At 48.0% G+C, this 14,745-nt stretch overlaps 1 protein-coding gene across 1 annotated transcript in view; it reads left to right on the top strand.

Annotated features, from left to right (window-relative positions):
• The window catches only part of cpamd8 (C3 and PZP like alpha-2-macroglobulin domain containing 8), a 507,250-nt gene that overhangs the window by 436,861 nt on the left and 55,644 nt on the right, over positions 1-14,745 (top strand).

Below are 14,745 nucleotides of genomic sequence, written 5' to 3' on the forward strand. Positions count from 1 at the left end.
CTGCTGGCAGGGCATTCCATGAACTTACGACTCGCTGAGTGAAGAACCTACCCCTAACTTCAGTCCTATATCTACCCCCCCTTAATTTAAAGCTATGCCCCCTTGTAATACCCGACTCCATACGCGGGAAAAGGTTCACACTGTCAACCCTATCTAACCCCCTAATCATCTTGTACACCTCAATCAAGTCACCCCTAAACCTTCTTTTCTCTAATGAAAACAGCCCCAAGTGTCTCAGTCTTTCCTCATACGATCTTCCTTCCATACCAGGCAACATCCTGGTAAACCTCCTCTGCACCCGTTCCAGTGCCTCCACATCCTTCCTATAGTATGGCGACCAAAACTGCACACAATATTCCAGATGCGGCCGCACCAGAGTCTTATACAACTGCATCATGACCTCAGGACTCCGGAACTCAATTCCTCTACCAATAAAAGCCAGTACGCCATATGCCTTCCTCACCGCACGATTTACCTGGGTAGCAACTTTCAGAGATCTGTGTACATGGACACCAAGATCCCTCTGCTCATCCACACTACCAAGTATCCGACCATTAGCCCAGTATCCCATCTTTTTGTTATTCTTCCCAAAGTGAATCACCTCACACTTAGCTACATTGAATTCCATTTGCCACCTTTCTGCCCAGCTCTGCAGCTTCTCTATATCCTGCTGTAACCTGCCACATCCTTCCTCACTGTCAACAACTCCTCTGACTTTCGTATCATCCGCAAACTTGCTCACCCAACCTTCTAACCCCTCTTCCAGGTCATTTATAAAAATGACAAACAGCAATGGTCCCAAAACAGATCCTTGCGGAACACCGCTAGTGACGGCACTCCATGAAGAAACTTTGCCATCAACTACTACCCTCTGTCTTCTTCCATCCAGCCAATTCCTAATCCAAACCTCCAACTCACCCTCAATGCCATATCTCCGTATTTTCTGCAGTAGCCTACCATGGGGAACCTTATCAAACGCCTTACTAAAATCCATATATACCACATCTACCGCTTTCCCCTCATCAACCTCCTTCATCACCTTTTCAAAGAATTCAATAAGGTTTGTGAGGCACGACCTGCCCTTCACAAAAACATGCTGACTATCCTTGATCACATTATTCCTATCCAGATGTGCATAAATCCTATCCCTTACAATTCTCTCTAAGACTTTGCCCACAACAGAAGTGAGACTCACCGGCCTATAGTTACTAGGGTTATCCCTACTCCCCTTTTTGAACAAGGGAACCACATTTGCTATCCTCCAGTCTTCTGGCACTACTCCTGTAGACAAAGAGGACATAAAAATCAAGGCCAATGGCTCTGCAATCTCCTCCCTTGCTTCCCAGAGAATCCTAGGATAAATGCCATCAGGCCCAGGGGACTTATCTATTTTCACCTTTTCCAGGATTTCCAACACCTCTTCTCTACATACCTCAAAGTAAAGTTTAGTGGGGGTGTGAAATGTACCCAGTGTGTCGTGAGGCTGTGAAATGTACCCAGTGAGTAGTGAGAGTGTGAAATGTTCCCAGTGATTGGTGAGGGTGTGAAATGTATCCAGTCTGTAGCGAGCGTGGGAAATGTACCCAGTTAGTAGCAAGGGTGTGAAATGTACCCAGTGTGTCGTGACGGTTTGAAATGTACCCAGTGTGCAGTGAGGGTGTGAAATGTACCCAGTGTGTTGAGAGGCTGTGAAATGTACCAGGTGGGTATTGAGGGTGTGAAATGTACCCAGTGTGTACCGAGGCTGTGAAATGTACCCAGTGTGTACCGAGGCTGTGAAATGTACCCAGTGTGTAGCGAGGCTGTGAAATGTACCCAGTGAGTATTAAGTGTACCAAGTGTGTAGCGAGCGTGGGAAATGTACCCAGTGAGTAGTGAGGGTGTGAAATGTACCCAGTGTGTCGTGAGAGTGTGAAATGTACCCAGTGTGTCAGGAGGGTGTGTAAGGTACCCAGTGACTAGTTAGGGTGTGAAATGAAGCCAGTCAGTTGTGAGTGTGTGAAATATACACAGTGTGTAGGGACGGCGTGAAATGAATGCAGTGAGTAGTGAGGGTGTGAAAGATACCCAGTGAGTATTAAGGGTGTGAGATACACCCGGTATGTAGCGAGGGTGTGAGATGTTTCCAGTGTGCAGTGAGGGTGTGAAATATACCCAGTGTATAGCGAGGGTGTGAAATGTCCCCAGTGTATCGTGAGGGTGTGAAATGTACCCTGTGGGTTATGAGGGTGTGAAATGAACCCAGTGAGTAGTAAGTGTGTGAAATGTACCGTATATAGTGAGGGTGTGAAATGTACCCAGTGTGTAGTGAAGCTGTGAAATGTACCCAGTGGTAGTGAGGATGTGAAATGTGCCCAGTGTTTAGAAAGGCTGTGAAATGTCCGCACTGTGTAGTCAGGGTGTGAAATGTACCCAATGTGTAGTAAGGGTCTGAAATGTACTCAGCGAGTAGTGAGGGCGTGAAATGTACCGTGTGTAGTGGTGGTGTGAAATGTACCCACTGTAAGTGTGTGCAATGTACCCAGTGATTAGTGAGGGTGTGAAATGTACAGTGTGTAGTGGTGGTGTGAAATGTACCCAGTGTGTAGTGAAAGTGTGAAACCTATCCAATGTGTAGCGAGGGTGTGAAATTTACCCAGTGTGTAGTGAGGGTGCAAAATGAACCCAGTGTGTAGTGAGGGTGTGGAATGTACCCAGCAAGTAGTGAGGGCGTGAAATGTACCCAGTGGGTAGTGAGGGTGCGAAATGTACCCAGTGTGTTGTGAGGCTGTGAAATGTCCCCAGTGAGGAGTGAGGGTGTCAAATGTACCCAGTGAGTAGTGAGGGTGTGAAATGTCCCCAGTGTTTAGTGAGGCTGTGAAATGTCCCCAGTGTGTAGTGAGGGTGTGAAATGTACCCAGTGAGTAGTGAGGGTGTGAAATGTACGCAGTGAGTAGTGAGGGCGTGAAATGTACCCAGTGTGTAGCGAGGATATGAAATGTACCCAGTGAGTAGTGAGGGTGTGAAATGGCCCCAGTGTGTAGTGAGGGTGTGAAATGTACCCAGTGTGTAGTGAGGGTGTGAAACGTATCCAATGTGTAGCGAGGGTGTGAAATTTACCCAGTGTGTAGTGAGGGTGTGAAATGTACCCAGTGAGTAGTGAGGGTGTGAAATGTACCCAGTGTGTAGTGAGGCTGTGAAATGTACCCAGTTTGTAGTGAGGGTGTGAAATGTAACCATTGTGTAGTGAGGGTGTGAAATGTACCCAGTGTGTACTGAGGGTGTGAAATGTTCCCAGTGAGTAGTGAGGGTGTGAAATGTAACCATTGTGTAGTGAGGGTATGAAATGTTCCCAGTGAATAGTGAGGGTGTGAAATGTAACCATTGTGTGGTGAGGCTGTGAAATGTTCCCAGTGAGTAGTGAGGGTGTGAAATGAAGCCAGTGAGTTGTGAGGGTATGAAATGTACCCAGTGTGTAGTGAGGCTGTGAAATGTACCCAGTGGGTAGTGAGGCTGTGAAATGTCCGCACTGTGTAGTCAGGGTGTGATATGTACCCAGTGTGTAGTGAGGGCGTGAAATGTACCCAGTGAGTAGTAAGTGTGTGCAATGTACCGTGTATAGTGGGGGTGTGAAATGTCCCCAGTGTGTAGTGAGGCTGTGAAATGTCCCCAGTGTGTAGTGAGGCTGTGAAATGTATCCAGTGTGTAGTGGTGGTGTGAAATGTACCCAGTGTGTTGTGAGGCTGTGAAATGTACCCGGTGGGTATTGAGGGTGTGAAGAGTACCCAGTGTGTACTGAGGGTGTGAAGAGTACCCAGTGTGTAGTGAGGGTGTGAAATGTACCCAGTGTGTAGTGAGGGTGTGAAGAGTACCCAGTGTGTAGTGAGGGTGTGAAATGTACCCAGTGTGTAGTGAGGCTGTGAAATGTACCCAGTGTGTCGTGAGGCTGTGAAATGTACCCAGTTTGTAGTGAGGGTGTGAAATGTAACCATTGTGTAGTGAGGGTGTGAAATGTACCCAGTGTGTAGGAAGCATGTGAAATATACTCAGTGTGTAGTGAGGGTGTGAAATGTACCCAGTGAGTAGTGAGGGTGTGAAATGTACCCAGTGTGTTGTGAGGCTGTGAAATGTACCCGGTGGGTATTGAGGGTGTGAAATGTCCCCAATGTGTACTAAGGGTGTGAAATGTACCCAGTGTGTACTGAGGGTGTGAAGAGTACCCAGTGTGTAGTGAGGGTGTGAAATGTACCCAGTGTGTAGTGAGGGTGTGAAATGTACCCAGTGAGTAGTGAGGGTGCAAAATGAACCCAGTGTGTAGTGAGGGTGCGGAATGTACCCAGTGTATAGCAAGGGTGTGAAATGTACCCAGCGTGTAGGGAGGGTGTGAAATGTACCCAACGTGTAGGGAGGGTGTGAAATGTAACCGGTGAGTTGTGAGGGTGTGAAATGTACCCAGTGTGTGTTGAGGGTGTGAAATGTACCCAGTGAGTAGTGAGGGTGTGAAATGTACCCAGTGTGTCGTGAGGGTGTGAAATGTACCCAGTGAGTTGTGAGGGTGTGAAATGTACCCAGTGAGTAGTGAGGGTGTGAAATGTACCCAGTGTGTAGCGAGGGTGTGAAATGTACCCAGTGTGTGGCAAGGATGTGAAATGCACCCAGTGTGTAGTGAGGCTGTGAAATGTTCCCAGTGTGTAGTGAGGCTGTGAACTGTATCCAGTGGGTAGTGAGTGTGTGAAATGTACCCAGTGTGTAGTGAGGCTGTGAAATGTACCCAGTGAGTAGTGAGGCTGTGAAATGTACCCAGTGAGTAGTGAGGGTGTGAAATGTAACCGGTGAGTCGTGAGGATGTGAAATATACCCAGTGTGTTGTGAGGGTGTGAAATGTTCCACTGGGCATTGAGGCTGTGAAATGTACCCAGTGAGTAGTGAGGGTGTGAAATGTAACCGGTGAGTCGCGAGGATGTGAAATATACCCAGTGTGTTGTGAGGGTGTGAAATGTTCCACTGGGCATTGAGGCTGTGAAATGTACCCAGTGAGTAGTGAGGCTGTGAAATGCACCCAGTGAGTAGTGAGGGTGTGAAATGTACCCAGTGCGTAGTGAGGCTGTGAAATGTACCCAGTGTGTAGTGAGGGTGTGTACTGTACCCAGTGTGTAGTGAGGGTGTGAAATGTACCCAGTGAGTAGTGAGGGTGTGAAATGTACCCAGTGAGTAGTGAGGCTGTGAAATGTACCCAGTGTGTAGTGAGGGTGTGTACTGTACCCAGTGTGTAGTGTGGGTGTGTACTGTACCCAGTGTGTAGTGAGGGTGTGTACTGTACCCAGTGTGTAGTGAGGGTGTGAAATGTACGAAGTGTGTAGTGAGGGTGTGAAATGTGTCCAGTTGTCCAGTGAGTAGTGAGGGTCTGAAAGGTACCCAATGTGTAGTGAGGGTGTGAAAGGTACTCAGTGAGTAGTGAGGGTCCGAAAGGTACCCAGTGTGTAGTGAGGGTGTGAAATGTACCCAGAGAGTAGTGAGGCTGTGAAATGTACCCAGTGAGTAGTGAGGGTGTGAAATGTAACCGGTGAGTCGCGAGGATGTGAAATATACCCAGTGTGTTGTGAGAGTGTGAAATGTTCCACTGGGCATTGAGGCTGTGAAATGTACCCAGTGAGTAGTGAGGGTGTGAAATGTACCCAGTGGTTAGTGAGGCTGTGAAATGTACCCAGTGAGTAGTGAGGGTGTGAAAGGTACCCAGAGAGTAGTGAGGCTGTGAAATGTTCCCAGTGTGTAGGGAGGGTGTGAAATGTACCCAGTGGTTAGTGAGGCTGTGAAATGTACCTAGTGAGTAGTGAGGGTGTGAAAGGTACCCAGAGAGTAGTGAGGCTGTGAAATGTTCCCAGTGTGTAGGGAGGGTGTGAAATGTACCCAGTGGTTAGTGAGGCTGTGAAATGTACCTAGTGTGTCGTGAGGCTGTGAAATGTACCCAGTGGGTAGTTAGTGTGTGAAATGTACCCAGTGAGTAGTGAGCCTGTGAAATGTACCCAGTGTGTATCGAGGGTGTGAAATGTACACAGTGTGTAGGGAGGGTGTGAAATATATCCAGTGTGTAGCGAGGGTGTGAAATGTACCCAGTGTGTAGGGAGGGTGTGAAATGTACCGTGTGTGTAGCGAGGGTGTGAAATGTACCCAGTGTGTAGTGAGGGTGTGAAATGTACCCAGTTTGTAGTGAGGGTGTGAAATGAAACCATTGTGTAGTGAGGGTGTGAAATGTTACCAGTGAGTAGTGAGGGTGTGAAATGTAACCATTGTGTAGTGAGGGTATGAAATGTACCCAGTGTGTAGTGAGGGTGTGAAATATACCCAGTGAGTAATGAGGGTGTGAAATGAAGCCAGTGAGTTGTGAGGGTGTGAAATGTACCCAGTGGGTAGTGAGGATGTGAAATGTGCCCCGTGTTTAGTGAGGGTGTGCAATGAACCCAGTGAGTAGCAAGTCTGTGAAATGTACCCAGTGTTTAGTGAGGCTGTGAAATGTCCCCACTGTGTAGTCAGGGTGTGAAATGTCCCCTGTGTGTAGTGTGGCTGTGAAATGTATCCAGTGTGTAGTGAGGGTGTGGAATGTACCCAGCAAGTAGTGAGGGCGTGAAATGTACTGTGTGTAGTGGTGGTGTGAAATGTACCCAGTGTGTAGTGAGGGTGTGAAATGTACGCAGTGAGTAGTAAGGGTGTGAAATTTACCGTGTGTAGCGAGGATATGAAATGTACCCAGTGAGTAGTGAGGGTGTGAATTGTCCCCAGTGTGTAGTGAGGCTGTGTAATGTCCCCAGTGTGTAGTGAGGGTGTGAAATGTACCCAGTGAGTGGTGAGGGTGTGAAATGTATCCATTGTGTAGTGAGGCTGTGAAATGTACCGTGCGTAGTGAATGTCTGAAATGTACCCAGTGAGTCGTGCGGTTGTGAAATGTACCCAGTGAGTAGTGAGGATGTGAAATGTGCCCAGTGTGTAGTGAGGGTGTGAAATGTACCCAGTGTGTAGTGAGGGTGTGTAATGTACCCAGTATGTCGTGCGTGTGTGAAAAGTACCCAGTGAGTATTGAGGCTGTGAAATATACTCACTGTGTAGCGAGGGTGTGAAGTGTACCCAGTGTGTAGGGAGGGTTTGAAATGTACCGTGTGTGTAGCGAGGGTGTGAAATATACCCATTGAGTAGTGAGGGAGTGAAATTTACCCAGTGTTTGGTGTGGGTGTGAACTGTACATTGTGTAGGGAGGGTGTGAAAGGTACCCAGTGTGTAGTGAGGGTGTGAAATGTACTCAATGAGTAGTGAGGGTGTGAAATGTACCCAGTGGGTAATGAGGGTGTGAAATGTACCCAGTGAGTAGTGAGGGTGCGTAATGTACCCAGTGTGTAGTGAGGGTGTGAAATGTGCCAAGTGAGTAGTGAGGGTCTGAAAGGAACCCAGTGTGTCGCGAGGGTGTGAAATGTACCCAGCGTGTAGGGTGGGTGTGAAATGTACAGAGTTAGTAGCAAGGTTGTGAAATGCACCCATTGTGTCGTGCGGGTGTGAAATGTACCCAGCGTATAGGGAGGGTGTGAAATGTAACCGGTGAGTTGTGAGGGTGTGAAATGTACCCAGTGGGTAGTGAGGGTGTGAAATATACCCAGCGTGTAGGGTGGGTGTGAAATGTAACCGGTGAGTAGCGAGGATGTGAAATGTACCCAGTGTGTTGTGAGGGTGTGAAATGTATCCAGTGTGTAGTGAGGGTGTGAAATGTACCCCGTGAGTAGTGAGGGTGTGAAATGAACCGTGTGGAGTGAGGGTGTGAAATATATCAGTGGGCAGTGAGGCTGTGTAATGTCCCCAGTGTGTAGGGAGGGTGTGAAATGTACCCAGCGTGTCGGGAGGGTGTGAAATGTAACCGGTGAGTTGTGAGGGTGTGAAATGTTCCCAGTGTGTAGTGAGGGTGTGAAATGTACCCAGTGTGAAACGTACCCAGTGCGTAGTGAGGGTGTGAAATGTACCCAGTAAGTAGTGAGGGTGTGAAATATACCCAGTGAGTAGTGAGGGTGTGAAATATACCCAGTGAGTAGTGAGGGTGTGAAATGTACCCAGTGTGTAGCGAGGGTGTGAAATGTACCCAGTATGTGGCAAGGGTGTGAAATGCACCCAGAGAGTAGTGAGGCTGTGAAATGTTCCCAGTGTGTAGTGAGGCTGTGAACTGTACCCAGTGGGTAGTGAGTGTGTGAAATGTACCCAGTGAGTCGTGCGGTTGTGAAATGTACCCAGTGAGTAGTGAGGATGTGAAATGTGCCCAGTGTGTAGTGAGGGTGTGAAATGTACCCAGTGATTAGTGAGGGTATAAAATGTACCCAGTGTGTAGTGAGGGTGTGTAATGTACCCAGTATGTCGTGCGTGTGTGAAAAGTACCCAGTGAGTATTGAGGTTGTGAAATGTACCCAGCGTGTAGGGAGGGTGTGAAATGTACCCAGCGTGTAGGGAGGGTGTGAAATGTACAGAGTGAGTAGCAAGGTTGTGAAATGCACCCGTTGTGTCGTGCGGGTGTGAAATGTACCCAGCGTATAGGGAGGGTGTGAAATGTAACCGGTGAGTTGTGAGGGTGTGAAATGTACCCAGTGGGTAGTGAGGGTGTGAAATATACCCAGCGTGTAGGGTGGGTGTGAAATGTAACCGGTGAGTAGCGAGGATGTGAAATGTACCCAGTGTGTAGTGAGGCTGTGAACTGTACCCAGTGGGTAGTGAGTGTGTGAAATGTACCCAGGGAGTCGTGCGGTTGTGAAATGTACCCAGTGAGTAGTGAGGATGTGAAATGTGCCCAGTGTGTAGTGAGGGTGTGAAATGTACCCAGTGATTAGTGAGGGTATAAAATGTACCCAGTGTGTAGTGAGGGTGTGTAATGTACCCAGTATGTCGTGCGTGTGTGAAAAGTACCCAGTGAGTATTGAGGCTGTGAAATGTACCCAGCGTGTAGGGAGGGTGTGAAATGTACCCAGCATGTAGGGAGGGTGTGAAATGTAACCGGTGAGTTGTGAGGGTGTGAAATGTACCCAGTGAGTAGTGAGGGTGTGAAATGTACCCAGTGTGTAGCGAGGGTGTGAAATGTACCCAGTGTGTGGCAAGGATGTGAAATGCACCCAGTGTGTAGTGAGGCTGTGAAGTGTTCCCAGTGTGTAGTGAGGCTGTGAACTGTACCCAGTGGGTAGTGAGTGTGTGAAATGTACCCAGTGTGTAGTGAGGCTGTGAAATGTACCCAGTGAGTAGTGAGGGTGTGAAATGTAACCGGTGAGTCGTGAGGATGTGAAATATACCCAGTGTGTTGTGAGGGTGTGAAATGTTCCACTGGGCATTGAGGCTGTGAAATGTACCCAGTGAGTAGTGAGGCTGTGAAATGTACCCAGTGAGTAGTGAGGGTGTGAAATGTACCCAGTGAGTAGTGAGGGTGTGAAATGTACCCAGAGAGTAGTGAGGCTGTGAAATGTACCCAGTGAGTAGTGAGGGTGTGAAATGTAACCGGTGAGTCGCGAGGATGTGAAATATACCCAGTGTGTTGTGAGAGTGTGAAATGTTCCACTGGGCATTGAGGCTGTGAAATGTACCCAGTGAGTAGTGAGGGTGTGAAATGTACCCAGTGGTTAGTGAGGCAGTGAAATGTACCCAGTGAGTAGTGAGGGTGTGAAAGGTACCCAGAGAGTAGTGAGGCTGTGAAATGTTCCCAGTGTGTAGGGAGGGTGTGAAATGTACCCAGTGGTTAGTGAGGCTGTGAAATGTACCTAGTGTGTCGTGAGGCTATGAAATGTACCCAGCGGGTAGTTAGTGTGTGAAATGTACCCAGTGAGTAGTGAGCCTGTGAAATATATCCAGTGTGTAGCGAGGGTGTGAAATGTACCCAGTGTGTAGGGAGGGTGTGAAATGTACCGTGTGTGTAGCGAGGGTGTGAAATGTACCCATTGAGTAGTGAGGGTGTGAAATTTACCCAGTGTTTGGTGTGGGTGTGAAATGTACCTTGTGTCGGGAGGCTGTGAAATGTACCCATTGTGTAGTGAGGATGTGAAATATACCCAGTGTGTAGGGAGGCTGTGAAATGTACCCAGTTTGTAGGAAGTGTGTGAAATGTACCCAGTGTGTCGGGAGGGTGTGAAATGTGCAGAGTGAGTAGCGAGGATGTGAAATATACCCAGTGTTTTGCGAGGGTGTGAAATGTACCCACTGTGTAGTGAGGCTGTGAAATGTACCCAGTGTGTAGTGAGGCGGTGAAATGTATCCAGTGAGTAGTGCAGCTAAGAAATGTACCCAGTGTGTAGTGATGGTGTGAAATGTGCCCAGTTTGTAGGGAGGGGGTGAAATGTCGCCAGTGAGTAGTGAGGCTGTGAAATGTACCCACTGTGTCGTAATGGTGTGAAATGTACCCAGTGTGTAGCGAGGGTGTGAAATGTACCCAGTGTGTAGGGAGGGTGTGAAATGTATCGTGTGTGTAGCGAGGGTGTGAAATGTACCCATTGAGTAGTGAGGGTGTGAAATTTACCCAGTGTTTGGTGTGGGTGTGAAATGTACCTTGTGTCGGGAGGCTGTGAAATGTACCCAGTGTGTTGTGAGAGTGTGAAATGTTCCACTGGGCATTGAGGCTGTGAAATGTACCCAGTGAGTAGTGAGGGTGTGAAATGTACCCAGTGGTTAGTGAGGCAGTGAAATGTACCCAGTGAGTAGTGAGGGTGTGAAAGGTACCCAGAGAGTAGTGAGGCTGTGAAATGTTCCCAGTGTGTAGCGAGGGTGTGAAATGTACCCAGTGTGTGGCAAGGATGTGAAATGCACCCAGTGTGTAGTGAGGCTGTGAAATGTTCCCAGTGTGTAGTGAGGGTGTGAAATATACCCATTGAGTAGTGAGGGAGTGAAATTTACCCAGTGTTTGGTGTGGGTGTGAACTGTACATTGTGTAGGGAGGGTGTGAAAGGTACCCAGTGTGTAGTGAGGGTGTGAAATGTACTCAGTGAGTAGTGAGGGTGCGTAATGTACCCAGTGTGTAGTGAGGGTGTGAAATGTGCCCAGTGAGTAGTGAGGGTCTGAAAGGAACCCAGTGTGTCGCGAGGGTGTGAAATGTACCCAGTGGGTAGTGAGGCTGTGAAATGTACCTAGCGTGTAGGGTGGGTGTGAAATGTACAGAGTGAGTAGCAAGGTTGTGAAATGCACCCATTGTGTCGTGCAGGTGTGAAATGTACCCAGCGTATAGGGAGGGTGTGAAATGTAACCGGTGAGTTGTGAGGGTGTGAAATGTACCCAGTGGGTAGTGAGAGTGTGAAATATACCCAGCGTGTAGGGTGGGTGTGAAATGTAACCGGTGAGTAGCGAGGATGTGAAATGTACCCAGTGTGTAGTGAGGGTGTGAAATGTATCCCGTGAGTAGTGAGGGTGTGAAATGAACCGTGTGGAGTGAGGGTGTGAAATATATCAGTGGGCAGTGAGGCTGTGTAATGTCCCCAGTGTGTAGTGAGGGTGTGAAATGTACCCAGTGTGTAGGGAGCATGTGAAATATACTCAGTGTGTAGTGAGGGTGTGAAATGTACCCAGTGAGTAGTGAGGCTGTGAAATGTTCCCAGTGTGTAGGGAGGGTGTGAAATGTACCCAGCGTGTCGGGAGGGTGTGAAATGTAACCGGTGAGTTGTGAGGGTGTGAAATGTACCCAGTGTGTAGTGAGGGTGTGAAATGTGCCCAGTGTGTAGTGAGGGTGTGAAATGTACCCAGTGATTAGTGAGGGTATAAAATGTACCCAGTGTGTAGTGAGGGTGTGTAATGTACCCAGTATGTCGTGCGTGTGTGAAAAGTACCCAGTGAGTATTGAGGCTGTGAAATGTACCCAGCGTGTAGGGAGGGTGTGAAATGTACCCAGCGTGTAGGGAGGGTGTGAAATGTAACCGGTGAGTTGTGAGGGTGCGAAATGTACCCAGTGAGTAGTGAGGGTGTGAAATGTACCCAGTGTGTAGCGAGGGTGTGAATTGTACCCAGTGTGTGGCAAGGATGTGAAATGCACCCAGTGTGTAGTGAGGCTGTGAAATGTTCCCAGTGTGTAGTGAGGGTGTGAAATGTAACCGGTGAGTTGTGAGGGTGTGAAATGTACCCAGTGAGTTGTGAGGGTGTGAAATGTAACCGGTGAGTTGTGAGGGTGTGAAATGTACCCAGTGGGTAGTGAGGGTGTGAAATATACCCAGCGTGTAGGGTGGGTGTGAAATGTAACCGGTGAGTAGCGAGGATGTGAAATGTACCCAGTGTGTAGTGAGGCTGTGAACTGTACCCAGTGGGTAGTGAGTGTGTGAAATGTACCCAGTGTGTAGTGAGGCTGTGAAATGTACCCAGTGAGTAGTGAGGGTGTGAAATGTAACCGGTGAGTCGTGAGGATGTGAAATATACCCAGTGTGTTGTGAGGGTGTGAAATGTTCCACTGGGCATTGAGGCTGTGAAATGTACCCAGTGAGTAGTGAGGCTGTGAAATGTACCCAGTGGGTAGTTAGTGTGTGAAATGTACCCAGTGAGTAGTGAGCCTGTGAAATGTACCCAGTGTGTAGTGAGGGTGTGTACTGTACCCAGTGTGTAGTGAGGGTGTGAAATGTACCCAGTGTGTAGTGAGAGTGTGAAATGTGTCCAGTTGTCCAGTGAGTAGTGAGGGTCTGAAAGGTACCCAATGTGTAGTGAGGGTGTGAAATGTACCCAGAGAGTAGTGAGGCTGTGAAATGTACCCAGTGAGTAGTGAGGGTGTGAAATGTAACCGGTGAGTCGCGAGGATGTGAAATATACCCAGTGTGTTGTGAGAGTGTGAAATGTTCCACTGGGCATTGAGGCTGTGAAATGTACCCAGTGAGTAGTGAGGGTGTGAAATGTACCCAGTGGTTAGTGAGGCAGTGAAATGTACCCAGTGAGTAGTGAAGGTGTGAAAGGTACCCAGAGAGTAGTGAGGCTGTGAAATGTTCCCAGTGTGTAGGGAGGGTGTGAAATGTACCCAGTGGTTAGTGAGGCTGTGAAATGTACCTAGTGTGTCGTGAGGCTATGAAATGTACCCAGTGGGTAGTTAGTGTGTGAAATGTACCCAGTGAGTAGTGAGCCTGTGAAATGTACCCAGTGTGTATCGAGGGTGTGAAATGTACACAGTGTGTAGGGAGGGTGTGAAATATATCCAGTGTGTAGCGAGGGTGTGAAATGTACCCAGTGTGTAGGGAGGGTGTGAAATGTACCGTGTGTGTAGCGAGGGTGTGAAATGTACCCATTGAGTAGTGAGGGTGTGAAATTTACCCAGTGTTTGGTGTGGGTGTGAAATGTACCTTGTGTCGGGAGGCTGTGAAATGTACCCATTGTGTAGTGAGGATGTGAAATATACCCAGTGTGTAGGGAGGCTGTGAAATGTACCCAGTTTGTAGGAAGTGTGTGAAATGTACCCAGTGTGTCGGGAGGGTGTGAAATGTGCAGAGTGAGTAGCGAGGATGTGAAATATACCCAGTGTTTTGCGAGGGTGTGAAATGTACCCACTGTGTAGTGAGGCGGTGAAATGTATCCAGTGAGTAGTGCAGCTGAGAAATGTACCCAGTGTGTAGTGATGGTGTGAAATGTGCCCAGTTTGTAGTGAGGCTGTGAAATGTACCCACTGTGTCGTAATGGTGTGAAATGTACCCAGTGTGTATTGAGTGAGTGAAATGTACCCAGTGAGTAGTGAGGCTGTGAAATGTACCCAGTGAGTCGTGAGGGTGTGAAATGTACCCAGTGTGTAGCGAGGGTGTGAAATGTGCCCAGTGTGTCGTGCGGGTGTGAAAGGTACCGTGTGTAGTGAGGGTGTGAAATGTACCGTGTGTAGTGAGGGTATGAAATGTATCCGGTGAGTAGTGAGTGTGTGAAATGTATTCAGTGTGTCGTGAGGGTCTGAATTGTACCCAGTGAGTAGTGAGTGTGTGAAATGTACCCATGTGGGTGTGAAATGTATCCGGTGAGTAGTGAGGGTGTGAAATGTACCCAGTGTGTCGTGCGGGTGTGAAAGGTACAGTGTGTAGTGAGGGTGTGAATGTACCGTGTGTAGTGAGGGTGTTAAATGTACCCACTGTGTAGTGAGGGTATGAAATGTATCCGGTGAGTAGTGAGTGTGTGAAATGTATTCCGTGTGTAGTGAGTGTGTGAAATGTACCCAGTGAGTAGTGAGGGTGTGAAATGTAACCAGTGTGGAACGAGTGTGTGAAATGTACCACCTGAAACTGTGGTGTGGGCAGGTTCAGTGGGGTTTTCAGGCATGGACACTGGATGATTGTTTGGATATACATAGAAATCAAACCTTTTGGGAATAGGCTGGAGATTGACACTGAGTAAGGATGCTCACTTAACAAGCCAGTGTGGGTATGATTGGCCAAATGGCCACCTCCTGCATTGTAACAGTCCTGTGTTTCAGGATAAGATGCTGGAGATGTTGGGGTGCTGAGTTTGCAGAGAATTGTCAAAATTACTTGAAGAACAAAGGTGTCTACTGATTATAGATTCATGTTGCACCCTTGATTGTTAACAGCAACAAAAGAAGTGTAACTGGATATAAATGTACTGCTTTTGGGATCCTGCTGTGCACAACTGGCTCTTGTGGTCACCTGTAACAGTCAAAGTATCTTGTGAGTGTGTCAGATGTGATTGATTATTGGGTTATTGAGATGTGGTTAAATACCGATATAAAGAATATATTTGGTGGCTTTGTAGCTGTCTCTGTGTGAAGTGATCTCAGTGAATTGAACGTGGCTCCTGTGAAATCCTCCAGGA

The sequence above is a fragment of the Chiloscyllium plagiosum genome, unplaced genomic scaffold (genome assembly GCF_037043375.1).
Source record: "Chiloscyllium plagiosum isolate Xiang-an unplaced genomic scaffold, Cpla_swu_hap1 HiC_scaffold_28, whole genome shotgun sequence".
NCBI classification, from domain to species: domain Eukaryota; kingdom Metazoa; phylum Chordata; class Chondrichthyes; order Orectolobiformes; family Hemiscylliidae; genus Chiloscyllium; species Chiloscyllium plagiosum.